This window comes from Lissotriton helveticus, chromosome 11, assembly GCF_964261635.1.
Source record: "Lissotriton helveticus chromosome 11, aLisHel1.1, whole genome shotgun sequence".
NCBI classification, from domain to species: domain Eukaryota; kingdom Metazoa; phylum Chordata; class Amphibia; order Caudata; family Salamandridae; genus Lissotriton; species Lissotriton helveticus.
In genome coordinates, this window is record NC_136072.1 from 207,221,917 (window position 1) to 207,249,319 (window position 27,403).

At 44.4% G+C, this 27,403-nt stretch overlaps 1 long non-coding RNA gene across 1 annotated transcript in view; it reads right to left on the bottom strand.

Annotated features, from left to right (window-relative positions):
• Nucleotides 1-27,403, bottom strand: part of LOC144792372 (uncharacterized) — a 311,371-nt gene that overhangs the window by 27,148 nt on the left and 256,820 nt on the right. The window lies entirely within an intron of this gene.

The window sequence follows — 27,403 nt, forward strand, 5'->3', positions numbered from 1 at the left end:
AACATTTCTTTAACCGCTTCTATGCGGCTGGAATTCCCCTGCCGTGCGGGCGAATTCCACGCGTGCGAGGAACGGAAGGCCCCCGGCCGTCCTCCCCAAACGCCCACCTTGACGTAATGTAAGAGGCTAACAAGAATGGGCACTCAATTAGGAAGTTATTACACCCTCAGACCATACAGTCATGAAGAAGTCTGTGATAGCTGATGAGGGATTTGAATGAAGGACTATTAGTTTCTACCACCTATAAGTCTCCAAACCAACCATAGCTGTGATGTATTGGATCTGAAGAGCCACACACCCTTCTATCAGTTCTAGTGCCATGACAGACACCCATGGAGTCTGACTTAAATGATGGTGAAGAACTGTCTGCAGTCTTCGCTAGCCTGACCCACGGCCCATTCCTCTAGTAAGAGCTTGATCGGAGCTATCAAAACCAGATAAACAGCTAGACTATCAACCTGGCTGTGCTACTAGCTATCTTAGTGCTGTTGGCTGACTTCAAAAAGAAGGCTGAAAAGTCTTGACCCGCCAGCTCCGGTGTTTGATTTTAGCTGGCCGGTGGAAAGCACATGGAGCAGCTAACCCAGAAACCTTCCCCAGCCACACTGCATGAACAGACTTGAGTTATGGCCCAAACTCTGATGTCCTTACTGACTCCAACCCAAGGTTGACTTGAGTCACTTGGGGGCAGTAGAAGTCCAGCTCAGCAGTGCACTATAGCCCAGTGCCAAGACTGGGCTTGAGTTATGTGTATGGTGGCCAGAGAGAGAGTTCTAGGCCAGAATTCTTAGCTTAAACTGCAGGCTAAAACCTGTATTGTCGGTCTACAGGGCAAAGGCCTTCAGTCACAGAGCTGTAGGGTTTTACCTGGAGTGGGGGCAATGCCTGCATCCTAGATACACCCCACCTTACCTCCAGTGGGGGCTACAGTCAGGGAGGAGAGCTCTTTCTTCTGACAGTATGAAGGAGAACAGTTGCCTCCAGTGGTGGGAGGACACCTGCAGTTTCCCCAGCCCAGCCATCCTCCTCTGCTCAGCTTTGCTGCACAGAGAGGAAATACATGTCTGTTTTGGGCAGGCTTAGCCTTAGCACTGGTCCAGTTTAAAGACAGAATGGTGGTAGGTGTCCCAGTCATCCACATTGTAAGAAGCTGTGTTGTGTTAATGAACAGTGAAAACATACTTATTAGTGATTATTACGTTCTACTAAAGCCACGATCGCCCAACTCGTCTGGAAAAGGAGAATTTTAAACTGCTGCATATTACATTATCGAGGTAGAGGATGGGAAAGTTATCAGCAGGGGAGTTGTATCCCGCAACATGTTTTCCTATTCTGAAAGAGGAGCACAGCAGTTCTCTTTATACTAACATTTGAAGTAAAAAAACATTGCTTATTTGAAGAAGTCAGCTGAAGGAGGGAACAGAGAAAGAAATTTAAAAAATAAAGCACTAAAATAAATATATAAATACAATAAAGGAGAGACTAAAAGAGGCAACAGTCAGAGAGGGGCACATACCTAGGAAACATCACCTGCGAACTGTTTAACATTGTCTCATACCTGTAACAGAAATAATTTGAAACTTTTGCTGTGAGCCAACTTCACCTTGCACAGGCAGGGCCTCCCTAATGTTTGTGGCGTTTTAGTGATATACTCAACACAGTCCCCTCGGTTGACCTTGAATTGTGCCCATAAAGGGGTGTATAGAAGGGGCCCTGTCCCTGTGATAACCTCAGCTGCATTCATTTACAGTGAATTGTTCTCATGGGAAACGCTGGTTGCCCAAACAAATCGGAAACGTCTCACAGTTACACTGGCTTGAAGCAATGGTGTCAATTGTTTCCTGCCAGTCATTCTGGAAGGGAAGGAGCGCAGACATATTATCGCAAAGCCCACTGCAAAGTAAATAAAGGCAGAACCGAACCACTTCCTTTCATGAGGGATCATATCTCGCCTGGCACCTCCCTCATACAGAAGGGAAACTAATGCATTGAAAGTGAACGCTTTGTGCTCGGGACGAGAATAAATTAGACCTCATCCGTGCTACAGTGAAATCTACAGCCAGCACGGGCACTGAACGAACAGCACGAAACCCAGCACGAGAAGCACAGACACCCAGCACGACCATCGGCAGAACTTCTCCGGTCCAAGAAAAACAAAAAAAAGCAAGCACCTACGAGCACACGGACAGCGGGAGGGGGGGCGGGAAAGGAACGGACAGCGGGGGGTGGGGGGGGCGGGAAAGGAACGGACAGCGGGAGGGGGGGCGGGAAAGGAACGGACAGCGGGAGGGGGGGCGGGAACGGCAAGGAAGGCACTCACCTGGATTTCCTCCGGCGGCGGTCGCGCTCCCTTCTCGTGGGCTTAGCTACGACAGCGAAGTACAACCACACCCAGGGAAAAAAACGCGGGAACGCCCCAGAATCTGGTCCGGCCTTGACGGACAGATCCGGCTTCCAATGGCTAGCCTCCATTTATGGAGCTAGCCAATGGGAGCCGGGGGCGGGTCATCGATCCCACATCATACTCATAAGGTTTTTTAGCGCATGCGCACTACGTGCGCACTTGCAGGCAAAACCTAAAAACGAGGGAAAAACGAGTGGAACAGAGGGCAGAAAGGCACAAATAATGAGGGAAAAGCGAGTGGAACAGGGCAGAGAGGCACAAAAAACGAGTGGAACAGAGGGCAGAAGGGCAAAAAAACGAGGGAAAAACGAGTGGAATAGAGGGCAGAAAGGCACAAAAAAACGAGGGAAAAACGAGTGGCACAGAGGGAAGAAAGTCACAAAAAACGAGGGGAAACGAGTGGCACAGAGGGTAGACAGGCACAAAAAACGAGTGGCATAGAGGCAAAATACAGAATACAGAAATACAGGGGCAGCTAAGAACAGAAGGCAGAACGGGCAGAGAGGCACTGGGGCAGAAAGGCACAAATAATGAGGGAAAAGCGAGTGGAACAGGGCAGAGAGGCACAAAAAACGAGTGGAACAGAGGGCAGAAGGGCAAAAAAACGAGGGAAAAACGAGTGGAATAGAGGGCAGAAAGGCACAAAAAAACGAGGGAAAAACGAGTGGCACAGAGGGAAGAAAGTCACAAAAAACGAGGGGAAACGAGTGGCACAGAGGGTAGACAGGCACAAAAAACGAGGGGAAACGAGTGGCACAGAGGGTAGACAGGCACAAAAAACGAGTGGCATAGAGGCAAAATACAGAATACAGAAATACAGGGGCAGCTAAGAACAGAAGGCAGAACGGGCAGAGAGGCACTGGGGCAGCGAGTGGAACAGAAGGGAAAACCGGGCAGACACACGGGGCAGCGAGGGGTACAGAAGGAAAGACCGGGAAGCGAGAGCACAGGGACAGTGAGGGGAACAGAGGGAAGAAAAAGGGGCACGGACCACGTACAGGCAGCGGGGGAAGACAGACCACAGCAGTCACAGACACAACAATGAAAATACAGGCAATGCAATAAAAGCAATAAAGCGTTGAAAGGCACATGTGTATAGGTTAACGTTACTTGGCAGGCAGGTAAAAATAGATCCAGCCAGGATCAGCAGTAGGATTTTCGTGCTGCTGTCTGATTGCTCACTTTCCACTTCTTGGGTTAATTATGTGTGCTGTCAAGCTTTCATATTCAGACATATCAAGCTCTTATTCTGTGTAGCCTTTGCAGTTTGTTGTTGGCAAGGGATGTGGCAGTGGGCATCCTAACAGGAGAGGGTCATGTCAGGTGCCACGCGAGGCCTCTCTGAAATATGCCTTAACTGCACTGCTCGTCCCTTGGTGGTAAAATGTTTTTCTGCTGACTAAAGATTATGTCTAACGGGGTTTATGGTAATTGGCTTAGCATTGTTCCATGATCTCACTGAAACTATAAGCCTCCTGTGCAGATACCTTCCTGCCATCTCTTGCACCTCCATGATGAAGTCCTAATATAGATCTTGAATTTGCTCTGTACACTGGACTTATCGCTTTGTGCACTATCTTGTTAGAATTTTCACAATATTCGTTGCTCCTTGGGGCATGTCTTTATTATAAAATGCTTCATAATTGTATAATATTTTAGACCTTTTTAAACTGTGAATAGGTAAAAATGCTAATAATTCACAATCATTCAACCTGTTGCTGTAAGGAAGGGTCACCACTCCAAGGCTCTGGAATGAGAATGTAGAGGTGCTGCTATGGCTGAGAGCAGGAGACTTGTACCACTAAATAATACACTGCTGTATGCATACATGTCCATGCCAATAGACCCAATTCAGGCTGTCTCCCTCTTGAAATTTCCTCTGCTTCAAAAAGCTTTTATAAAAAGAAATTTTAATTGTACAAATTGTTTGGGTGTCCCCGGCTTCCAGTAGTGATTCAGTGGGGGTCCTCAGGAGTCAAACGTTTGGGAACCACTGGTGTAGACCATGTTGCTGCCTTGCATATGTCCTCTAGTGGTATATTTCCTAAGAAAGCCATAGAGGCTCCTATTTTGCGAGTGGAGTGCGCTCTAGGAGGAACTGTTAGTGTACGTTTAGCCTTTATATATCATATTTGTATACACTTTACAATCCACCGTGCAATCCCGCCTTTAGAGATGGGGTTGCCTTTGTGCAGAGGAGAGAAAGAGACAAACAGTTGTTTCGTTTTTCGAAATGATTTAGTCCTGTCGATATAGTAGAGTAGAGCTCTTTTAACATCTAGGGTGTGTAAAGCCCTTTCTGCTACCGAGTCTGGGTTTTGGAAAAACACAGGTAGCTCGACAGACTGATTGAGGTGAAAAGGAGTGACAACTTTTGGGAGAAATTTTGGATTAGACCTAAGAACCACTTTGTTAGGATGTATTTGAAAAAATGGTTCTTGTATAGTGAAAGCTTGTATTTCACTTACTCTTCTGAGAGAGGTGATAGCAACAAGGAAAGCAGTTTTCCATGTTAGGAATTGCAGCTTGCATCTATTTAGGGGCTCGAAAGGGGGTCCCATAAGTCTGGTAAGGACAACATTTAGGTTCCACACAGGAGAAGGAGGCAACCTGGGTGGGATTATCCTTTTTAAGCCTTCCATGAATGTTTTAATCGCGGGAACTCTGAAGAGAGACAGATGTTGCCTGTTCTGTAAATAAGCTGCAATTGCTGCAAGGTGCAGGCATATGGAAGAATATGCCAAATTAGACCTTTGTAGATGTAGAAGGTAACAATTGATATTCTGGTTGGAAGCATCCAGGGTGTCAATTTGATTATTTGTGCAATAAATTGCAAATCTTTTCCATTTAGCAGCGTAACATGCTCTGGTAGTGGGTTTCCTGGCTTCTTTAATAATTTCATACAGTCTGGTAGTAGGTTTAAATAACCAAACTTTAAGACTTCAGGAGCCAGATCGCTAGATTCAGTTAGTGCGGGTCTGGGTGCCTGATTTCGCCATGGTTCTGTGTTAACAGAGATGGAGTGAGCCGCAACTTTTGGTGTGGAACCTGTAAAGGAACTAACTGAATCGCACCCTTCTGTATTGTATTGTATTGTATTGTATTGTATTGTATTGCGACTTATATAGCGCACGTATCACCCGAAGGCATCAAGGCGCTTGCCTTGGGAACCCGTCCTGACTTTTTCCCTGTCAGATAACCCCTACTGGGCATCCCCAAGGTGAAAGCCAGGCATCCCGCAGCGGGTGGACCGCCGTAGTGGAGATTAAGCAAGCTATTGCCCAGAGTTGCAGCGTGGGACCCCATGATTAGAATAGGCACCGAGGCGAGAATTATCGAGTCCATGGACATTTTTGGGCTCAGGACCCTGCCGCGTCGGGAATTGAACCCTGGTCCCGGGCCAGACCTTCTGTAGAAGGGACAGAACCTCTTGCTGAAGCAGAGCTAGATGATCGGTAGACATTGGACGCTGTCTGGGAGGTATGTGTGGAGGGGTTGCTGTAAGTTCTAGGCAGTAGCCATGTTGGATAATCTGTCCGGTCCAGGGAAGGCATGACTTGGCAGTTCAGGCTGGACTGTTCCCATGAGGCACAGGGTCAGACTGATTTGCATATGGCCATGTCTGAACTGGGGTGGCAGAGTGGGCTAAAGAATGGTGATGGATTAAACCCAGATCAGTTGACTGGGGGTGAGTGCTTGCAATGTCAACGCTCCGTCCATCATTTCCTTTGGTTTTTCTTTGTTCGCCATAAGTTGGCAGCGTATGCTAAGACGAGAGTCCCTTGCTCACTTTGCCACTGGATTCAAGCAAGCCGGGCTGATGAAGGCTGTAATGCCAGAAACCGGTCCTCAGTAGCTTGATCTCGGTCCAGGGAAGGCAAGGCTTGGCAGTTCGGGCTGGACTGTTCCCATGAGGCACAGGGTCAGACTGATTTGCATATGGCCATGTCTGAACTGGGGTGGCAGAGTGGGCTAAAGAACGGTGATGGATTAAACCCAGATCAGTTGACTGGGGGTGAGTGCTTGTAATGTCAACGCCCCGTCCATCATTTCCTTTGGTTTTTCTTTGTTCGCCATAAGTTGGCAGGGTATACTCAGACGTGAGTCCCTTGCTCAGTTTGCCACTGGATTCAAGCAAGCCGGGCTGATGAAGGCTGTAATCCAGAAACCGGTCCTCAGTAGCTTGATTCCGGTCCAGGGAAGGCATGGCTTGGCAGTTCGGGCTGGACTGTTCCCATGAGGCACAGGGTCAGACTGATTTGCATATGGCCATGTCTGAACTGGGGTGGCAGAGTGGGCTAAAGAACGGTGATGGATTAAACCCAGATCAGTTGACTGGGGGTGAGTGCTTGTAATGTCAACGCTCCGTCCATCATTTCCTTTGGTTTTTCTTTGTTCGCCATAAGTTGGCAGGGTATGCTCAGACGTGAGTCCCTTGCTCACTTTGCCACTGGATTCAAGCAAGCCGGGCTGATGAAGGCTGTAATGCCAGAAACCGGTCATCGGTAGCTTGATTCCGGTCCAGGGAAGGCATGGCTTGGCAGTTCAGGCTGGACTGTTCCCATGAGGCACAGGGTCAGACTGATTTGCATATGGCCATGTCTGAACTGGGGTGGCAGAGTGGGCTAAAGAAAGGTGATGGATTAAACCCAGATCAGTTGACTGGGGGTGAGTGCTTGTAATGTCAACGCTCCGTCCATCATTTCCTTTGGTTTTTCCTTAATCTGTCTTACCCACTTGTCTGCAGTAATGGAGTTCCAGCAGCGTGGTGAACCACGGTTGGCGTGCCCACGTGGGAGCTATAAGTATTAGTTTGAGAGACTGTTGTCTGAGCTTGCGCACCACTAAGGGAATTAGTGGGAGAGGCGGAAAAGCGTATGCATATCTGCCTGACCAGTTCATCCATACCGCATTGCCTTCGGACAGTGGGTGTGGAAACCTGGCGGCGAAGGCTGAGCATTTTGCATTTTCGTGGGTGGTAAACAGGTCTATGTGTGGATGAACCCACTGTTGGAAGAATGGCTGAAGAACTTGTGGATGCAATTCCCATTCGTGAATCTGTTGTGACTGCCGACTCAACAGATCTGCTATCTGATTGTGAACTCCTGGAAGGTGTTCCGCTAACAGATGTATGTTTTGTGGAATGGCCCATCTCCAAATGTCTTGTGCAAGCTGGGACAGTTTCAGAGAGTGTGTCCCCCCCTGTTTTTGAATATAGTACATGGCTGTCATATTGTTTGTCCGGATGAGGACAGTCTTACCTTGCACGTGAAGTTGGAAGCACTTGAGTGCTAGGAATATTGCTAGCAGCTTGAGATGGTTGATATGGAGTAGCCGCTGTTGAGCGGTCCATTGACCCTGAGTGGTATGATGTAGGAGATAGGCTCGCCAACCTGTGAGGGATGCGTCTGTAGGGAGCACTACTTGTGGAACTGGCTCTAGGAACGGCCGCCCCTTTGTCAGGTTTTTGGTGTTCCACCACTGCAGAGAGCGATGTGTGCGGCTGTCCAACAACACCAGGTCTGTGAGTTGACCGTGAGCTTGGTTCCACTGTCGTGCTAGACACTCGCATTTGCAATCTTGCGTGTGGAACTATGAAGATGCAAGATGCCATCATGCCTATGAGTTTCATGAACACTCTGGCTGGGAGAGACTGTTGGTGTTGAAAAACAGCAACTAAGTTTTGAATGCTCTGTATCCTGGCTGGACTGGGATAAGCTAGAGCTGTAGTCGTGTCTATTGTAGCCCCTAGATACTGATGTACGTGCGAAGGCTCTAGGTGCGACTTGGTGTCGTTTATTGTAAACCCTAAGTTGTGCAACGTTTGGATCGTCTGATGTGTGTGATGAGCCAATTGTCTAGATAACGGAAAACATGGATCTGTTGTCTTCGCAGATGTGCTGCTACGACTGCTAGGCACTTCGTGAATACTCTTGGTACCGTCGTCACCCCAAATGGAAGGACTGTGAACTGATAGTGTTGTCCTTCTAGTACAAACCTTAGATATTTCCTGTGAGCAGGATGTATAGGGATGTGAAAGTAGGCGTCTTTCAGATGTAGTGTAGCAAGGAAGTCTCGCTGTTGCAGCAGTGGAAGCACTTGTTGCAGAGTGATCATATGACAATGATCTGAATGTATGTAATGGTTGAGGGGCCTGAGGTCTAGAATCGGTCTCAGGGTCCCGTCTTTCTTGGGAATTAGAAAGTACAGCGAGTAAACCCCCGTCCCTTGTTCCTGTAAAGGAACTAACTGAATCGCACCCTTCTGTAGAAGGGACAGAACCTATTGCTGAAGCAGAGCTAGATGATCGGTAGACATTGGACGCTGTCTGGGAGGTATGTGTGGAGGGGTTGCTGTAAGTTCTAGGCAGTAGCCATGTTGGATAATCTGTCTTACCCACTTGTCTGTTGTAATGGAGTGCCAGACAGGCAGGAACTGTGTTAGTCTGCCCCCTACAGGAGTGGAATGCTGCGGGGGGAGTGTAGGGAAGTCATTGCTTAGGGGCAGAAGAGGCTCGAGTGTTGTTATTACCTCTACCTCTGCCCTTGGTATTATTGCCTCTGTATCCTCCTCTATAGTAACTCTTGTTGGAGGAGGTTTGTGTCTTGAAAGATGTGTTAATGTCTGTTCCAGTTTGTTTGGAGCCGCCTCTGTAAAAGGAGCGATGAAGGAGAGACGAAAGGAACCTCGAGCTGGGGTAGACTGCAAGGCCCCCATAGACTTGGCAGTGTCTGTGTCTTTTTTCATTTTTTCAAGGGTAGTGTCTACCTCTGGGCCGAATATTTGGTTTTGATTAAAAGGCTGGTTCAAAATGGTGATTTGTACTTCTCCTAATAACGAAACTGGTATTAATAGCTCTAGATGCAGTGTCTGCGGCATCTAGTGTGCATTTGATGGAAACGTTAGATATTAACTTGCCTTCCTGTATGAGGTCAGTAGCTTGATCTTTGTACTGATCTGGGAGGTGCTCAAGCAATTTCTCCAATTGGTCGTAGTGAGCCCGATCATAACGAGAGAGGCGGGCTTGCGTATTAGCTATGCACCATATATTGGAAGCATGCGCAGCTATTCTCTTGCCTGACGCATCAATAATTTTGGATTCTTTGTCAGCGGGGGTGCTTCACCAGAAGTCTGAGAATTGGCCCTTTTACGTGCATTGGACTAAGGAGTCTAGTGGTAGGTGTCCTTTAATATAGACTCTGTCTGAGGGTGCAGGTCTATGTTTCTTTTCAATCCTGGGGTTTAAAATTCTGGTACGCACAGGATCTTTAAAGACCTCAGTAGCATGTTTAACCACTCCTTTGATCTTGGGAAGAATTTGAGCGGATCTCTGAGACTGCTCAAAAGTATCTAGGAGAAAATCTTCCTCAATGGCCTCACAATGTATGGAGACACCATGGTATATAGCAGCTCTGTTTATCAGCTGTCCAAAACCAATAGTATCCTCAGGAGGAGAAGGTTTAGATGGGTATGAGGGTGTCTCAGGGACATCAGGTTCATTTGCAGGGTATGGAAAGCCCCACCCAGACGCATGTTTTGTGTATGGAAAATTCCACGTGCCCTCGCCTACAGGGTATGCAGTGTCTCCTTCCCCGACCCCTCCACCCAAATCATATTCATCATCATTCTGTGGCGAATGTGGTGACAATGGAGACTGTATAGGAGAGGTTGGAGGTGAAATATAGGGAGGAGCGGGAGAAGGAGAGACAGGAACAGAAAAGTGCAGAGGAGAGGTTACACAGTCCTTCTTTTTGGCAGGAACCACAGGTGTAGGTGGTGTAGCTGCAGGTCTCTTCTTAAGCGGTGTGGCACCAACATGACTGGTTTTCGGGTCGATGAAGATCTTTTTCTGTTGAGGATCTGGTTGAAAAAGGTCCTCTTGAGGCACAACCTTCTTGGGCGTTGATTTTTTCGGAGCCGGCGTAGGTTGTCTAGTGTCCTTAGCCTTGGAAGGTATTAGAGCGTCCTGTGGCTTAGGTTTCTGCGCCAAAGGCGTCGTTTTTGGCTTGGAAGGCATGTTCGAGGGCTTGGAGGCCTCAGAATCAGGCTGTGTGTCTTTTCTTTCGGTGTCGGAGCCGAAGGGTGTTTTGGCTTCGGTGCCGACAGAGTCTTGCTCGGTGACGAGGCACCGGAAGGCGGAGGACATTTTTTCTGAGTCGACGGAAGATTCTTGGCGTGGAAGATTTCTTCTGAGTAGAGCCTGAAGGCGGGACTTTCGAAGTAGATGATTGGTCTCGACTGGGCCCAGCAGGCAGAGTGCTGACCTTTGCCTTCTGTTTGGGCATATGTGTAGCCGGGGCAGTAGTACTCACGCGCTGAACCGATGGAATGGAGTCGTCGGAGTCATCTGCCTCGGAGACGATCAGGAGATCCGGTGAGTTCTCTTCGGGAACGAGTGGAACCTCGTCGTCAAAGATGTCTTCCGGTGCTGGAGCTGTTCTCCTCATCTCGTGTCGACGGGCCCTCCGGTCTCGGATGGTTTTCTTCGAGCGGAAGGAAGCACAGGCTGTGCAGGTCGACTCGTTGTGGTCCGGCGACAGGCAGAGGTTACAAACCTCGTGGTGGTCGCTATGTGGGAACTTTGATTGACATTTCGGGCATTTACGGAATGGAGTCCTTTCCATATGGTGCAGGCCGCACGGCGTCGATAGGCCCAAGGGCCCACTTGGATAACTGGAATGGAAACTTCGTTGTCGAAAGGTGCCGCAGTCGATGTCAAAGGCAGGTAGTATATGTTTTATGAAGTTCTGCGCGTCGAAGTTGCAGAAAAACAGTTTCTGGCCGGAGCGAAGAAACTTTCATCCGAACCCAGTGGCGGAAAAAAACAATCTGAGGATGGAGCCGATGCCCATGCGCAGTATTGCCCAAGGGAGGAGTCACCTATCGGAACTAACAAAGACTTCTTCCAAGAAGACAACAACCTGCAATCATCCGAGCCCAACACCAGGTGGCGATCTAATGCAGTGTACTACTCTGCAGCTCATTTGCCTCGAACCATGAGTTTCTGGAAAACAATCAAGCACCTTATCAGAATCAGCCGCCCTTCACACCCAGGAATTATTCAGTCTTTGGAGGGTGAATTGCACGTGGTATAACAGGAACACTATATGACTCAAAGCTCACTTCTCAGGGATGTACTGAAATGCCAGCCTCAGGGCACACTTAGACAGCTCTTCACCTCCTCCTCCTCCTCAAACTGTTGACCAGCTATCAGGGCAAATGAGCCTGCAGCAAAGCATCACTGGCTTGGTTCCACACCGGACCAGGCAAGGGGGTCATCTCCATACTCCTCCCAGTCAGCAAGCACTGTGGCCGAGCCAGTCCTAACACCAGATGAATATTCCCCATCACAACTATTTTAACAGTACTAAGTTATGTTCCTGCCAAATGATTGAGTCAAAAATTGAAAGGTTTTACTATGAAATGCTGAAAGAGAAATCATAAAGTTTTTCAATATTTCTGAGTCCGCCACAGTACACAGGAGCATTATTTCTCTACAGCAGCAAATCATGTATGTGCCCTGTAGAAAGCATGTTTGAATGAAACATGAAATGCATTGCAGCCAACAAGCTATGTAACATCATCGCAGAGTACAAGATAACTTGTGTTATTATTCCAGCAGAACGAAATGCCATTCCTAATGTGTACATCATTTTAAAGAAGGTGCCAGGAAATGTATGGTCAGTGTTGTTCTTCTACCAGTTAAAAGACTATCACCATTAATGTGCCAGGAAATAAAATACTATGGGAAATCCTACTGGTTGGCAGGGTGCTGCCTGCCACTGTATTGCAGGTTACTTCCAACATAATCTGATTTATACATACATACTCCAGGGAGCTACCAGCTATCGGGTCTGCACACAGCAGTCTTTGTAGTGTAGTTCCTATATCCCTAATAGGCTCTGCGCATTGGAATAATATACACTATAGTTTTGACATAGGACTGAGGTCAGTATGTCTTTATTGAGTACATTAAACTTAATTACTTGTGTGTGCTAGCTAACTCAGAGGTCACTAGAAACGTTCTCGAATGAACAAGAAGGGATTCGTTTCTGACAACCGCATAAACATGACAACTTTGTCCATTTAACCTGTTGACCAATATCTTTGCAAAGATCTTATAATCACAGTTCAGCAAAGATATTGGCCGATACGAATCATAATTTTTTGGGCATTTGCCTGGCTTCAGAATTAGAGAGATGTTAGCCTCATCCCATGAGGCTGGCATGTTAGCCCCCTTCAAAAAGAACTCGTTAACGAATTCTACAAAGATAGGTTTTAGTACACTGGCCAGTACTTTGTATACCTCAAGAGGTATGCCATCGGGATCAGAGGATTTTCCTTTCTTACCTTGTCTTATTTCCCTTTCCCCAATCTCCCGATTCAACTGCCTGCTCTTCTATGCTAAGAGGGTGCTACTTGAGCCCTGTCCCAACCAAGCTTCGACCTCATCTTGGGTGGGTTTTAGATCTTCTTGGTATACCCTGCTGTGATAGCTGTGAAAAACATGCTCAATCTCCCTATTGTCACTAATAAGGTCGCCAGTTTGTTCACATTTAACCTGGTCCATACTGCTTCTCACCTGCTCCTTTTTGACCTTCCAGGCCAGCAGCTTACTGCAGCGTTCACTATATTCGAAATAAGCCAATTTACTGGCGTCCTATTTCTTCCTCATCCTTTCTTGTAGGATTACGGCCATCTTACCTTTTGCTTACTGCACTTTTTCAAGCAGACTTTCCCGGGCTTCTTCGTCTATCGTGGGATCAGTCAGATCTTTCTCTAGGGCCAGAACCTGTACCTCAACTGTTGACACCTCTTTGTAGTAACTGCGTCTTTTTCAGCTGCCAAAGGCCCTAATCTACCCCCCAGAAAGGCTTTATAAGCATCCCAAATTATTCTGTGTGCTGCTGACCCCTGATTGAGATGGAAAAACTCTTCTGTCTCCCTAGATAGTGCTGCCATAACTTATTCTTCTTGCAGAATTGTGCAGTCTAGAGTCCATCTGAAGTGGGGGATTCTCTCCTGTGACTTCAAATATAGGACCACAGCTGAGTGATCAGACAGATGAACTCCCACATGCTCAACCTTCTGGATCCAATCTACCAAATTACTGTTGTTAAGGAAGTAGTCAATCCTCGACTGCTGCCTATATTTTTTATTATAAAAGGTAAAGCCTTTTATTTTCCCTACCTTCTGTCTCCAGATGTCACAAAGCCCCAGCTGAGCCATAATTTGCTTGATAAATGTGGACATCTTTGGATTGACGCATGCTCTGCTGCATGAAGTTCTATCTGGGGAATGATCTAAAACAGCATTAAAGTCCTCTGCCATAATGATTGGATCAGGAGATTCTATTAATTCTGCTAGCAAATCTCCTAAAGTAGAGACATCATCTTTGTTTGGACCATAATATCCCACTAGAGTAAAGGCCTGCCCCTTAGCTTTAACAATTAGCCACCTTCCAGCTTTGTCAGAAATCTGTGCCCCAAGAACCACCTGTGCCCCTCTCTTTACTAAAATCACCACCCCCTTTGTTACAGCCGTATGGGATGTGCAAGCTACCTAAGAGATCCAGTTTTGGGCCCCAAAAAGATCCAAGGGCTCCTCCTTTGATAGGTGGGTTTCCTGCACAATGATGATCTGGGCTGAACAATCCTTCAGGTACTGTAGAATGTTGTCCTGCCTCGCTTGTACTCTAAGACCATTGACATTCCAGGACAGGATTTAAATTTTTATTGTTTTCCCTCCCTTCTCACCCATCTTTCTAGGGGATCAAAGAACCAGCACCAAAATTCCAAACACCTAATCAATACTAAAAACTTTATAGAGGCAATAGAGGATCTTTTTGTTGTCTTTTACCCCACTGCTCCCCATCCTGTGCTCTCCCAATACCCCACTCCCCATGGGAAACCCTCCCCTATTTCTTCATGAACCAAAGCCATATGGGTGTCCCCCCAGAGCGGACGTGATATTTGAAAGTAGATATAAGGTGTAAAAAAATTATATCTAAATGAATTTTGCCATTACCTTTTTATTAAGCTTGCAAAATTCATACCCTTAGGATAAGATCAAAGGATTTTACGCCCTATCCCAATAGTGTAGTAATAATGTAGTAGTGTAGTAATAATGTGATACAATTCAGGAGAGAGGTCTAGCCCCCTGGTTGTATGTTTTTGATAAAATCGTCCAACGTTTCTACAGAATGGAAGATGTGCATCTTGTTATTTAACATAACCTTTAAAAAAGCTGAACATCTCAGCTGTACAGAGGCTCCTAAGCTCTTTAGCCTATCGATCCTTTGTCCCATCTCCCACTGCCTATTAGAGGTGGTAGCAGAAACATCTGATCTAATCTCTTATATAGCACCATCCACCTCAATAGATTTCATCCCCAGGGCTTTTGACAGTATTTCTCTTTCAGAGAATACGTTAGAAAATTAATTACAATTTTCCTGGGTTTAGACCTGTTTGTATTAAGTCTAAAAGAATCCCTGTGGGCTCGTTTTATGTCTTTTGCTATGTCCTCTTCTGACTCCATACTACATATGATTTAATATCATCACCCTCTCTGCCTTCAGGTACTTTCAGGATTTTCAAATTATTTTGTCTCTGGAAATTTTCCGACCTTTCGACCCTGTCCAAATTCTCTCTCTCTGCAGTCCTTAGTTTGTCTATTTCAGCGCAGTTTGCCTGTACGGTTTCCCTAAGCTCTATGACCTCCTCCTCTAATGCTGTAGTTCCGCTACTGAGGTCATCTATCTTTCTTTCCATTACCTCACAGGCCTTCTTTATCTCCAACTGATTTGAATCTGATATTTCAAAGCTGTTTTTGATTTCCGCTGATAATACTGCTAAGGGTGCTCCAACAGATGGGTCCTCCTTCTGTAGGTGGTGAGGGCCCTGTGCGAGGTCTTCAGAGATAGGGACTAGGATACATGGATTTTTAGTGGAAAGCTGATTGCCTGTGTCAGTATCAGAGTCAGTATATATCTGAGATTTTGCTACCCCGTCTCCATGGCCCACTTTACCGGGATAATCTAGGTGGCTTTCAGGAGTTACTAGCTTGGGACAGAACTGATTATGACATTTTTGGCCCGTCGGAGCTGTTGAAAATTCTACACCAGTTCAAGATTTCCTTGAGTGACTTTGTTTCATCTAGTACCGTTTCTGAAGATTGGGACTTCCAGACTGTTAATAATATAATGTCAGATGTAGAAATGTCTGCAAAATTCACAAATCATGAATATTTAGAAGGTTCATCGGATTATGAGCAAATGTATTGTTATAATCACTATGGTCATCATTTCTTGCATAAATCTGTAAATCCTAGAATGTATTAACTTATAACCAATAGGAACATTGTCCTACGCCACCAAAGGGTAGCTCAAAAACATTTTATGGCACATTTCCATACTTTTCAGGTTTTAATGTTTCAAATCCAGAATTATTTTACTTTAAAAATGTTAATAAGACAGGAATGAAAAGTATGTTGAAAAATACCAAGCAAATTTATTCTGCGGCCTTTTATGCTCAACTGTCTTCACTAGGTTTTGACTTTTGGAAAGACAACATTGAGACAAAAATCGTCTGGGGCACAAAAGACTGGCAAGTGCAGGGATTGGAAGCCTTATTTAGAGCCTGCATCATCCCAGAGCAAATAATGTTTTTGAATGACACTGTCCAACAGCCGTCTTGTCTTAGCCAAAATAAAAAACTTGAACAAACCGTCCATACCTACACCTGATAGTAACAACACTACAGTGGGGAAGCTCGACGTACATACTATTTTTACTTCACAACAGAACAGATCCTAATTGGAAAAAATTGTTAATCTGGCCCACAGACACAAGCACCTGTCAAGATAGATTCCTGAAAAAGACACAAGGGTTCACATTCAGTAGGCCAGATCCAAGATATGTTCAGAGACAGGATCCAGGAATAGTAACCTCATACAGTGTAGGGAAACTGTGCCTCGAGTGGCTACACAAATCTACACTAAAGGAAGTAAAACAACACTTTTCTTTACTTAAAGATGGTGCTGATCTGAGGGACTCCTTACAAGGACCTACTAAACCGTGTCATAAACATTTTATATATGCCGGTATCTATGCATTGTATAATGAAGCATGGAAGATTACACAAGCAGAGACTGCAGAACGAATACGAGAAATTGATAGTATTCATTTAGAGAAATCCCTCTCTGTAGTTGACAATGGGTTAACGACTCTGCCGTCCAGGACTTGGTCATGTTGCAACATGGTCAGTCGCAACTACGTTCTATAATGCTATTAGGCTGGACGTTACAAAACCTACGTTCAGGCTATGTGCCTTGGCGCCTAATCAACACCACGTCACTGTTTTCAGAATGTAATCTCACTGATAGATCAAACTGGCACAGAGGGGAGCAGACTATATGGTGCTGCACACTGAAAAACTGGAAAGATAGCCATTAACTGTCGCTGAAAGACTAGCCACAGAATGGATAATATACGGAACAATCACTCTGCCTGTTACAATTTTCCATTTTCAGTATTGCTTAGAACATATACCAGAAGGCACATATGAAAGGTTGGGTAAAGAATACATCAAGACATCCTGGGAGTTACCATATACACACAGAAGTTGGAGTGGGGTGAAATAAGTGTTTCTGAGTGGTAAAAATTGTGAAAACGCACTAAGCGGTTCTCTCCTTTGCCAGGGTATTAATTTACACGGGGCCTGCGATGGTTCCGCTAAGAGAAATCCCTCTCTGTAGTTGACAATGGGTTAACGACTCTGCCGTCCAGGACTTGGTCATGTTGCAACATGGTCAGTCGCAACTACGTTCTATAATGCTATTAGGCTGGACGTTACAAAACCTACGTTCAGGCTATGTGCCTTGGCGCCTAATCAACACCACGTCACTGTTTTCAGAATGTAATCTCACTGATAGATCAAACTGGCACAGAGGGGAGCAGACTATATGGTGCTGCACACTGAAAAACTGGAAAGATAGCCATTAACTGTCGCTGAAAGACTAGCCACAGAATGGATAATATACGGAACAATCACTCTGCCTGTTACAATTTTCCATTTTCAGTATTGCTTAAAACATATACCAGAAGGCACATATGAAAGGTTGGGTAAAGAATACATCAAGACATCCTGGGAGTTACCATATAAACACAGAAGTTGGAGTGGGGTGAAATAAGTGTTTCTTAGTGGTAAAAATTGTGAAAACGCACTAAGCGGTTCTCTCCTTTGCCAGGGTATTAATTTACACGGGGCCTGCGATGGTTCCTCTAACAACTTATCCTGCCACCTGCAAGGTTCACCAGCTGCTGTGATTGATCCAATTTTTGGACAACTTTCTAATGGAAGTTACCTCATGTTGAATGATCACAGCTGCTGTGGCATGTTGCCAGGTTTACCCTATCTCGTAACTGTGTCAGCCTGGGTCACTTGCTGTATGCAAGTATTGTTTCCAAAAACCAAGACAGACCGGGAGTCGCAACTTTGGCCTTCACTGAACATCTCTTCTATACGAATTAATACTTTAAGCAGAATGCAAGCCATTCTTTTGCAAAAAAATGGTGTCATTGACCTCGGCCAAAGAGACGTATGATCTACAAGTCGCAAGGACTTCTACAGAGATACATGCCCTTTTAACAACAAATTGCCCTATACATTTCTCAGAAATGTTAAGTCATATCTTAAACATGTCTGATACGAGCAGTATTGTACATGTATTTAAGACAGTTTTTTCGGGACTGTTAGCACCTTTTGAAGCAGTCCTAGGCATATTTCCAAACTTCGAGCACTCTGTGTTTGATGGACTGCCTCTCGTTCTGGGACTCGCAGCAGGGATACTATTTTTGCTCCTACTGCTCCGATATGGCAAGCCAAATCACCAGTGATACCCAGTTCACCGTGGAGAACACTCTACTGGTGATGAAGTATTGTGAGCGCATAGTTCAAATTTTGGGATTAACTCATTTAAGAGAATTGAATACTACATGGTTTATGTAATTTAGACCAATCTGGCAAGATTGCATCTTACTTGTTCTACGATACCTGCTATGCGGAGAAGAATGCGTGTTAGAAATCTGTCTCACACTCCCATTAGTCCTGCCAACGGATGTTGATACTTTGCTTGGACCAGTAACGGCTCATGCGCTGTGTTGTCCCCAACGGCTACCAATCCTGATGACAGCATTCATTGAGATCTCACAGACGCACCATGCTACTGCTGAGGTACGAGAGGAAAGCGGCACACAGGTTCCTTCAAATTTGAACATTGCTAATGCTACAAACGCTGACGGCGATGCTTCACATCTATGTGCGATTGATCTTCTTAACGAGGTAATCCAACTTTCCCCTACAATGGTAGACAAATTCTTTACAGACTTAGAAGGCTTGATGTTTTCCCCAAACAATTACACTGACTTTTGATTTGGCACACAATGTCTGAGAGACTCTGAATTCGACCTACATTTTTTAATTTTTTCAAAACAAAGTTTCTAACTTTGGAACTTTTTTTTCTATGATTAATTTTTGTTTTCCAAATTTGTACTTTTTAATTTTTTGGCACAAAGTAATCTGCTTAAAGTAGAACTATTCATAGAGAACCAGAATTCTTTGAAAAATCTTCCAATTAAGACAATATTTCACCTTGTCCACATTCAACAAGTTTATATATTCTGCCATGAATTGGTCTCGACTTTTTCTTCTGTATTTAAGAGCCATTTCATAAATGTATTTTTTTGATTCATTCGGATAGCATTTTCAAGTATCAAATGATCTGCTTTGAATGAAACATTGCTTCAAATGCCTACAGCACAAATGCTTCTTTTTGTGTACAACCAATTCCAATGCATTTTTATGTATTTTGGGTGGGTTTTTAACATATCATGTTTAGATAGGTTTTTAAGTGTTTAGAACTTAGTAATGTCGTACTTAGGAAAGTGAAGTGGGTGTTGTGTGGTGTTTTAGGCCCTGAGTGAATTTTCCCAATTCATGCCCTTATATAGGTTCAATTCACATTGCCCTTATATAGGCATAGAAATCAAAGCCCATGCTACCCAAATACAGATATGGCTACTTCCACCCGTACCAAACGTCACAACGATTTCTTGGAAAACCGGCTTAAGCAGTTAGGGAACTTCCCCTTGCTTGAATATTGATTTCTCCAAGAACTCAGTTACTTAAAATGAACAACTATTCCCTAGGGGTTAATTATGACGTTCATATGCCCGACTTTACGTCAAACTATGGCATTCCTAAACACCTTCAAGGTATAAATATACCTTCACTTGCTGTGGCAAACTACGGTGGTTCGGAGCAGTTCGACTATCTACTTGCCCGACGCAGCTCGCTACAGCAAGTGCCGAAGGACGCCGACTCTCCAGCTGACGCACTGATCAGGAAGCTGCCCTGCTCCTGCCGAGAATCCAGCTCCAGTGTTTCCGGCTCCCCTTGCGGGGTGTTGGGAAATTGAGTCCCGAGACTGAGATACCAGACCTCCTTCATTCTAACCAAGGTATGGAGCTGATTAGAACCTAGAGAAACCTTTGGTAGATTCTTGGCAAAGAAAACTAAAACCTATGCTACACAATACCTACTTCTTCCAGCGTACTAGCCTTAGGTTAGGTACATTGGGGTAGGCGTATTTTAGAAGCACCAGGGAGTATTTTAGCCTGTGTATTTATGTATGTATTTTTATATGGCTTAGAAACCATATAATGCTCTTACAGTATTATTTCATATTACTGTTTACGCTGTACGCATTATACTTTGAAGTCTGCCTAACGATTGTAGCAGTTCACTTCTCTTGCATGAGAAAGAAGACTGTTCAATAAACCTTTTATTGAAAACGCCTGTCTCTCTATTTCTCTGCAACTCTGTAGAAACTAAGCATGCACGATTGACTGAGTGAAATACTTATCTATTGTTTCCGCGACTCTGAGAGATATATTCGCATTCTTAGGAAACAAAGTTGTCATGTTTATGCGGTTATCAGAAACTAATCCCTTCTTGTGTATACGAGAAAGTTTCTAGTGACCTCTGAGTTAGCTGGCACACACACAATTAAGTTTAGTATATTCGATAGAGACCTAGTTGACCTCAGCCCTACGTCAAATCTATAGGATATATTATTCTTATTCGCAGAGCCTATTGGAAATATAGGAACTACACTACAGGACAACATGGATTCGTCTCAGTTAACCCTTTTAGTATTGAAGCTAACCGAAAAAATGCAGGAAGTAAGGTAGGAAAACCAGGCCCTTAGACAAGAGCTGGATAGAACACGAACAGAATTTACTAATTGGACAGACCCACAACCAGGAGAAAATGAACCTATCATTGCTCCCGGTAAATTTTGTCCCTCATCTTTTTTTTCCCCTAGTACATGAGGCCCTAACACTGATCAGAACCTGCAAGTCACTGTGGTAACTCGAACCCCAGTTCCCTTGGCAAACCCGGAACGATTTACTGGTGGTAGTAGTCATTTTACTACTTTTATGAGCCAATGCCAGGTACATTTTTTATGTAAACCGCAGGTTTTTTCCACCGACACTTCCAAGATAGCTTTCATCATCTCTTATTTAGGAGGCGTAGCGGCCACCTGGGCTAGCCTTTGGTTGACCCAAATGATACTTTATTGCACAATCTAGCTGCCTTTAAAACAGCTATGACCAGTTTATTCGTGAAACATGTTTTTATTCAAACATCTGATAACTGTTGGGTGTTCCCACAAGTACCTTATTCTTGTGGTGAGTCCTCGCAGAGACACGACACGAGCTAATGTTCCCACACACATCCTGTCCCGATGTGATTACAGAGCAAACCAGAATAAGGGTGTGAGTGAAGATGATAGCCAAAAAGGGGCCTGGGACTGGAGGGCTGATGAGTAGGGTAGTGGAGCGTTCATCTGGTGGGTGGTTCCGGGATAACAGCTGGACAGGGAGACAAGGGGACACAAGTCGGCGATATTCTCTGACGTGACAATCACATCCGTCATACACACATATGGAACCCAGCTTACCTCCTCCTTATCTTGGCCTTGCTGCCATCATGGAAATAATATAAAGGATAATATAAGCGCTCCTGCGCTGTCACTGTAAATGTACCAAAGCGCAACGGCGCTGCTATGCCGAAAGTCTGGTGCTCCTGTGTGAACCAAAGGAAAGTAAAGCGCTCCTGCGCAAACCAAGGAAATGTAATGCGCTTCTGCGCTGCCTCTGTAAACGTCTCAAAAGCGCAACAGCGCTGCTGTGCCAAAAGTCAAGTGCTCCTGTGCATCAAAAGGAAAACCAAAGCGCTCCTGCGCAGTCAAGGAAAGGTCGTTAACAGTTGTTAACGTGTGGTAGTTCATGAGGTTTCACCGAACCTCTTTATGACTGGAACGGTGCTCCGATACTGAAGAACGCCGAGAAAGTACACGAAGCGCTTTCTCTGGGGGAATCGCCAATGATAAGTATCCATCCCCGGAAGCGCTGGTGACGTGTACGGACTTCCGGTTGTTGACTGAACCGCTAACTCATTGCGGCCGGAAGTGTATTTTCTGGAACCCATGCAAACGTCCGTTTCATTCACACGGACAATACGTGGGGAGACGTCCGCATCATTCACACGGACAACAGGTGAGCGGGGACCATAGGGAAGACTAGGAACCATGACACGGACAATACGTGGGGAGACGTCCGCATTATTCACACGGACAACAGGTGAGCGGGGACCATAGGGAAGACTAGGAACCATGACAATAACAAGCTTTTAAATCTACGCCAGGGGTCCAAGGATCTTTTAACCTATGTAACCAATTTCAACAGATTGTTATCAGAAACACACTGGCCGGAGGAGAAAAGAATATCTTTATTCCATCAGGCCTTAGAGATGAATTAAAAGATTCTTTGGCACACATTATTAATTTGCCTGAGGACTACGCAGAATTTTTAGATCTAGTGATTACGTTAGATCACAGATTGGGAGAGCGAAAGAGTGAAAGACCCAGAAGTGATTTAAGAACTTGGCATTTTAGAGTTGGGAAAAAAGAAACAGAAGAAAAGAACACACATGTGGAACCAATGCAGATTGGTGGTCTGAAAAGACCACTTTCTGCACAAGAAAAAGAACGCAGGCAAAAGGGCAATTTGTGTCTTCATTGTGGCAAGGCAGGTCACTTTGCTCAGGATTATCCAGTTTAAAACTAACAAAAAGAAAGCTATAGCAATAACAGACAAACCATCGAGCGAGTCGGAAAACTGGATTTCTCAGAGAAAAAAAGAGATTGTTTCTTTGAGAACAACTTCAGTACAGATTTCACAGTATGCCACTAATATTGTTAATCGTACTCTGAAGCACTTTACAATTAGGGTAACCTTTATTATAACAATTCAAGAAAGACACAGCTTGGCTGTTCTGATTGATTCTGGGACTACCGGCAATTTTTTAAAATTTGGAATTAGCCAGTAAAGTAGGAATAACTCGAGCTGCAAAATCTGACCCAGGACCAGTCAGAGCTTTAGACGGCTCAGCTTTAGCCTCTGGATTAAATAAGTTTCATATCACACCTTTGACCATAGTTGGAGAAAACGGGCTCACTGAAGAAACTGTTTTTGATCTAATTGATACACCCACTTTTGGTGTCATACTGGGAGTTCCTTGGTTAGAACTACATAATCCGAAAATAGATTGGATTAAAAGAACTGTCACTTTAGACTCCTCCTATTGCAGAAATCTTTGTTATTCGGAAACTCAAGATCCCATAATTCCATTATTTTGTTCTGCCTTACAACAAGATTCTCCACAGTTACCCAGCGGATATCAAGACTATGCTGATGTATTTGATCCTGTCCGAGCAACTAAATTACCACCACACAGAGTGTACGACTGCAGGATAGACTTGATCCCTGGTACAGTCTTACCCTGTAGTAGGATATACACCTTAACTGAGCCTGAAAACCAATATTTGAGAACATACTTAAACAAACTGTTAGAGATTGGTTTTATAAGACACTCTACGTCACCAGTCTCTTTGCCACTTTTCTTTGGAGCTAAAAAATCTGGCGATCTGAGGGCGGGCATAGATTACCGCCCAGTTAACAAGGCAACAATTAAAAATCGTTATCCATTACCTCTTAGCTCAGTCTTGCTAAATCAAATCAAAGGATCAAGTATTTATACTAAATTGGGTTTACGTAGTGCATATCACCATGTTCGTATTAAGGAGGGAGACGAATGGAAGAACACCTTTCGCACGAAATATGGTCTATTCGAATATACAGTAATGCCATTCGGTCTCTGTAACGCCCCGGCAGCATTTCAGTATTCCATCAATGAAGTCCTACATGATTTACTTGATATCTGTGTCATCGTATATATTGATGACATACTGGCCTTCTCCAAGACTGAGGAAGAGCATTCTACACATGTTCGCTCAGTTCTACAAAGATTAAGAGACAATTCTTTGTATGTAGAACTTGAAAAGTGTGTATTTAACACAAATAAGGTCAAATTTTTAGGTTATTGGCTTTCTCCCGAAGGAATAATCATGGACCCAAAAAAGGTTGAAGTAATTTTAAATTGGCCCACTCCCTCTTCTGTAAAAGACACGCAGCGAGTACTAGGTTTTGCCAATTCTGATAGTAGCTTCATATCTAAATTTTCTGAGATAGTGACACCTATCACTCTATTACTTCGAAAGGGTGAGAAAGTTCAATGGAACCCAGACGCTGAAAAAGCTTTTTTTAAATTGAAGCAAGCTTTTACATCAGTACCTTTTTTGATTCATCCAGACCCTGATAAATCATTCTTTGTCGAGGTTGACGCTTCCCAAACTGCATTGGGAGGCGTGTTAATGCAAAACGATGCTGCAACTGGACATTTACACCCAATTGCCTTCTACTCGCGCAAACTGTTACCAGCTGAACAGAATTATACCATTGCAGAACGCAAGTTGTTGCCAATTAAAGCAGTCTTTCTTAAATGGAGATACCATTTATTGGGTGCAAAGCATACAATTACCATATTTTCAGACCATAAAAATCTCCAGTTTTTCACCACAGTTAAAGCACTCACTCCCAGACAGATGCGCTGGTTACTTTTTTTTTGTGAATTCGATTTTATCATAAAATACTGCCCTGGACAAAAGCAACTCCTGTCTGATGCTTTGTCTAGATTAGTTTGTGAAAAGGATGTTAGCAATACAAAGAATTCATAAAGTATAATTCCTTCTGAAAAAATAGTTGCAGTCACACAAGCGGACACCTTTTTAGGCCAAGTTAAATTGAGTGTTCAGACGTTAAATTAACAGCAATGGCTAGCTCAGACACAAAACACCATATTTGAGGGTTACTTCTTCCAAAAGGATAAACTGTTTATCCCTCAAGAAAACTTGTGACAACAGATATTACACTGGAATCATGATATTAGTACAGCAGGACATCCAGGGGTCAATAAAACTTTAGAGTTATGTCAGCGGCATTTCTGGTGGAAAAACATCTGACAGGACGTCCAACAATATATAAAAGCCTGCCAGTGTGCGCACGACAAAAGTCCTCCCATTCATCCCCTAAAGGTCTTCTACAACCATTGCCCATACCTCCGCTTCCCTGGCATACTATCAGTTTGGACTTCATCACAGATTTGCCTAAATCCCATAACTTCACTGCAATTTTAGTAGCTGTGGATCTTTTGTCTAAAATGGGGCACTTTATTCCCTTACAAAAAATACCAACAGCTACAGAATGTAGTGAAGTGTTCTTAAACCATATTCTAAAACTACATGGCCTTCCCAGTAAAATAATTTCCGACAGGGGCCCTCAATTTGTTTCAAATTTCTGGAGTCAGTTGTGCAAACATTTAGGAATTGAAATAGCATTATCCTCTGCTTTTTACCCACAGACTGACGGCCAGACAGAAAAAGTTAATCAATACCTTGAACAAAGTCTACGTTGCCTAACGTCCATTATATCGGCTCATTGGGATGAGGTCCTACCATTGGCAGAGTTTTCATACAACAATAGCTATCATGCAGCTTTTGGCTGTTCCCCTTTCTTTTTTATAACTGGCTTACATCCACGATCTATTCCTGCCATCCTTCCAGATGTATGCCTGCTGTGACCAAAAGATTAACAGAATTGCGAGAATTTCAAGAACAAGCCAAGCGTAGTTTAGCCAAAAATAAACAAAAAGGTCAAATTATCAGTCGATAAACACAAAACACCAGCATCACCCTATAAAGTAGGGGATCTTGTCTGGTTATCAACCAGAAATATCCAGATGGAAGGCCCCAAGAAACTAAAACCTAGGTTCATTGGCCCCTTTCCCATAAATAACATTTTGAATCCAGTTTGAATGAGATTAACTTTGCCCTCGGAATATGCCATCCACCCAGTTTTTCATGTATCTTTGCTCAAACCACATGATCCGTTGTAGTGACTGAGGTATTGGTGCTTTTTTGGCTCGGTTATGACCGTTGCCCACCACCATCTCATTATATGCTGCTGTCATTCGAACATGTTTGGTGTTTTGTCCATTCCGGACCTTTATTTCACCTAGTTGGTAGGGCTTGCCTATAGACTTTGACAGCTTTATGTCCACTCATATGCTGCTTTTTGCTCTTTTTCTGGCCTAAAGGCCTATGCTCGAGCGATGCCATGTTCTTTTCTGACACCATCCTGCTAAGCCTCTTTAGGTGAAAGGCAATGTTTTAGTTTCAATGTGTTGTTCGCTAGTAGTGAACCAGTTCTTATCGGAGGAATGTGTTCTCTTCGCGCTGGAGCCATAACAAACGCTTGGCCAGCTGCTGTTGTGTGCCAGGTACGGAAAGGTACAGGAATCTCATGAGAACGGTAGGCGGGTTCTTCTAGAAGCTTCGAGAGAGAGCTACATTCTATATTAGTGAAAGCGGGTCCAAGTGAGGGTGAGATGATTGTCTGGTGGTTTTGGCGGTCTAGTGAAGCATCACGGTGCAGACGTGCAGTCGTGTTTGTGGAACAGAGAGTCCTGACCCAACCGAAGAGGGAAAGAGAGACTGACCTGTCTTCAGATTGCAGATGTCTAATAATATGGTGAGGTGTTCCATGTATGACTAATTTTATCTAATTATTCCTTTATTTTCAGGTTCTATATGTGTGTATGTACATTAATAAGTCATTTCTTTCTATGTCCTTTCATCATTGTGCAATAAAAGACCCCAATTTGCATTAATTCCATTTGTTTGTTGTCACTAAGAGGGAGTGTGGGTTCTTCTTAACCAGGTGCTGTCGTATAGAAGGATGGGCGATTCCCTTCTTACAGGTAACTGATGATGAGAAGGTGTGCTGCTCATGATTAGGGATGACTACATGGGAGAATATATCATTTGTCCTTATTCTCTGTGGAGGAAGGTCGGGCCCCTTTTTTACCAAGTGCTTACAGAGGGATGTGCTAGTTCCCCTCTAGTGAGTAATTGTAGATATGGAAGGGAAATCGGCTCCTAAGCAGGAATACCTAAATTGCTGGTAGACCAACCCAACATAGCGTAAGAGGTATGTACTGATTTTCACCGGAAGGTGTTGCTGATTCGCACCAGGGTGCGTTGCTTGCGTAAGTGCGCGTTGAACGTCGGAAGACGTTACTGACTTGATTTGATATTTGATTCGTCGGAAGACGTTGCTGATTTGATATTGATTCGTCGGAAGACGTTTCTGATTTGATATTGATTCGCACCACGGTGCGTTGCTCGCGTAAGTGTGCGTTGATCGTCGGAAGAGGTTGCTGACCTGATTTGATATTTGATTCTGATTCGTCGGAGGACATTGCTAACATACCCTCTGAGCTATGATCTATAGTATCTTTAGTTATTTATGTTATTCCTTTCTCAGATAGGTAGTCTGAATGTGGTGTTTTGTTGTTAGGCCTTCTGGGAAGGGACTGTGATGAGTAATTACTTTATAGCTAACTAGCTGAAACACCAGAAAAGTAGGAAAATATCAGTCATTACATCCGTCCAAACCAAAAGACAACCTTCCTCCAC